Source organism: Temnothorax americanus, unplaced genomic scaffold (assembly GCF_048541705.1).
Source record: "Temnothorax americanus isolate GAGA-0224 unplaced genomic scaffold, ASM4854170v1 Scaffold5, whole genome shotgun sequence".
Lineage (NCBI taxonomy): Eukaryota > Metazoa > Arthropoda > Insecta > Hymenoptera > Formicidae > Temnothorax > Temnothorax americanus.
Window position 1 is genome coordinate 8,269,877 of NW_027509657.1, and position 3,240 is coordinate 8,273,116.

General features: G+C 44.5%; 1 long non-coding RNA gene across 1 annotated transcript; it reads left to right on the plus strand.

Moving 5' to 3' along the window:
• The first annotated feature begins 530 nt into the window (after positions 1-530).
• On the plus strand, positions 531-2,891 carry LOC143903923 (uncharacterized). The gene is made up of 2 exons (XR_013258831.1): positions 531-2,067; positions 2,650-2,891. It is a non-coding gene; the product is annotated as an uncharacterized LOC143903923 (long non-coding RNA).
• The last annotated feature ends 349 nt before the right edge of the window (positions 2,892-3,240 follow it).

Sequence of the window (3,240 nt, forward strand, 5' to 3'; positions counted from 1 at the left end):
GCGACTGTGGTAGCGACATGAACATGCCCCGCGGCCACATGCGCATGCTCTGTCAGCTCTGTGGCCACATGCGCATGCACCGTGTCCGCACGCGCATGCAAAAGTGCGCGAATTTGAAACGTATGCATACTTATAATGCATAAATATAAATATGTACTTTTTATATACGAACTATTCTCTGCTTTAACAAATTATTTGTTAAATAATTTGTTAAAGCAGAGAATAGTTGGTATATGGAAAGTACATATTTATATTTACAATGAATAGTTGGTATATAAATATGTACTTTTCATATACCAACTATTCTCTGCTTTAACAAACTATTTGTTAAATAATTTGATAAAGCAGAAAATAGTTGGGGTATGAAAAGTACATATTTATATGTACAATGAATAGTTGGTATATAAATATGTACTTTTCATATACCAACTATTCTCTGCTTTAACAAATTATTTCTGTTTCGTTAACTTCGACGCATAATATCTGTAGCAGAAATAATTTGTAACAAATAATTTGTTAAAGCAGAGAATAGTTCGTATATAAAAAGTACATATTTATATTTATGCATTATAAGTATGCATACGTTTCAAATTCGCGCACTTTTGCATGCGCGTGCGGACACGGAGCATGCGCATGTGGCCGCGGGGCATGTTTCTGTCGCTACCACAGTCGCTACATCGCGTCGGTATGACAGGTGTTCTAGGTCGTGTCCGAGATTTTGCAAATTTTTTTTATGACGGATATCAACTGTCTTTTTGACGATTCGAACTTTGGCCATGGTCCCGCCCCCCCCTTGACCCTCCTTCCGGTAGCCATATTGGAGATATTTAGTTTATTGGCCGTAACTTCCAAGGGAGTGGATTGAGGAGGGGGGGGAACCTGAGGGAAAGTTGACCCCCTCCGGTATTGCTATCCATCCCCCCAGGTCCCATCCCCCCCCACCCCCCCCCTTGGGCTCTGTATACTTGAACCAAGTTGCCAGGGTGAAAAATTTTTATTACGCTAATCGACGGTCTTTTTCACGACTCGAACTTTGGCCATGGTCCCACCCCCCTCCGATCCCTCCTTCAAGGGGTTGATTTTGGTACTTTTAGTTTTTTTATCGTAGATCCCAAGGGGGGGGAGTGGGGGGGTTGGGGTCTGAGGGGAAGTTGATGCTTGAGTGGAGGACTATCCACCCTCCCTGGTCCCATCCCCCCTTCACTCCCCGTTTGGGCTCTGTATTCTTGGAACAGGGGGTTGAAGCTAGAATTTTTGTTTTAAGGGGTGAACCTTGGAAAAATCGTGTTCCAAGTGTCTATGCCAGGTGACTGAAAATGTCGAGAAACGCGTTTTAGACCCTCCAATTTTTGACATTTTTTTTTTTTTTTTTTTTTTTTTTTTTTTTCAAGTTCCCAGGGTGAAAAATTTTTATGACGCTAATCGACTGTCTTTTTCACGACTCGAACTTTGGCCATGGTCCCACCCCCCTCCGACCCCTCCTTCAAGGGGTTGATTTTTCAATCTATTGTAGCTCCCAAGGGGGGGGAGTGGGGGGGTTGGGGTCTGAGGGAAAGTTGACCCCCTCCGGTAGGACTATCCATCCCCCCAGGTCCCATCCCTCCCGCACCCCCCGTTTGGGCTCTGTACTCTTGGAACAGGGGGTTGAAGCTAGAATTTTTCTAAGTTTCAAGGGGTGAACCTTGGAAAAATCGTGTCCCAAGTGTCTATGCCAGGTGACAGGGAATGTTGAGAAACGCATTTTGGACCCCCCAATTTTTGACATTTTTTTGAAAATTTTTCAAAATTTTTCAAGTCCCACAAGAGTGGTGGTTTTTGAGAAAAATCGACCCCCAAGTGTCTATGCCATTTGATTCCAAATGTCGAGAAACGCGTTTCGGACCCCCCATTTTTTGACATTTTTTTTTCTTTTTTTTTTTTAAAGATTTTTTCCAAGTTTTCGTCCTGACCGACCTGACTTTTGGTAACCCTGACCGTCCTGACCCACCTCGGTCAGGATCATACCGACTACGCGTCATCGGTCAGGACCGCCGCAGCCGATTCCGCCCCGAGATTGGGATTGGTTAGGTACTGGGGTGTGTGAGAGTTTTTGAAAAAATTTCATTTTTTTTTCACGGTCTTAAAAGTTTCGTTTTTTTACGATTCGGATTTCGGTACGGGTCCCACCCTTCTCCCACCCCTCCTTCGAGGGGTGATTTTGGCAATTTTTGGTTTTTGGACCGTAGCGTCCGAGGGGGTGGAATTGGGGGGTTGGGATCCGAGGGGCACCAGACCCCCCCAAGAAGGACTATCCATCCCCCCAGGTCCCATCCCCCCCTCACCCCCCGTTTGGGCTCTGTACTCTTGGAACAGGGGGTTGAAGCTAGAATTTTTCTAAGTTCCAAGGGGTGAACCTTGGAAAAATCGTGTCCCAAGTGTCTATGCCAGGTGACAGGGAATGTTGAGAAACGCATTTTGGACCCCCCAATTTTTGACATTTTTTTGAAAATTTTTCAAAATTTTTCAAGTCCCACAAGAGTGGTGGTTTTTGAGAAAAATCTACCCCCAAGTGTCTACGTGAGGTGACTGAAAATGTCGAGAAACGCGCTTTGGACCCCCCAATTTTTGACATTTTTTTTTTGTAAATTTTACGAAATTGGGTCCGGTTAGGTTATGGGAAGAATCCGAGATTTTTGAAAAATTTTTTTTTTTTTTTTTTTTACAGATACTGAAGCGACTTTTTATGAAACGGATTTTGGCCATGGTCCCGACCCCCCCCGACCCTCCTAAGGGGTACAGGGTTCACTTTGAGTTTTTGACAATTTTTGAAAATTTTTTTTTTTTTACAGATACTAAAGCGACTTTTTATGATTCGGATTTTGGCCATGGTCCCACCCTCCCCCGACCCCTCCTTCAAGGGGTTGATTTTTCAATCTATTGTAGCTCCCAAGGGGGGGGAGTGGGGGGGTTGGGGTCTGAGGGGAAGTTGACCCCTTCTCAAAGGACTATCCATCCCCCCAGGTCCCATCCCCCCCGCACCCCCCGTTTGGGCTCTGTATTCTTGGAACAGGGGGTTGAAGCTAGAATTTTTCTAAGTTTTAAGGGGTGAACCTTGGAAAAATCGTGTCCCAAGTGTCTATGCCAGGTGACAGGGAATGTCGAGAAACGCGTTTTGGACCCCCCTTTTTTTGACATTTTTTTGAAAATTTTTCAAAATTTTTCCAAGTCCCACAAGAGTGGTGGATTTTGAAAAATCGACCC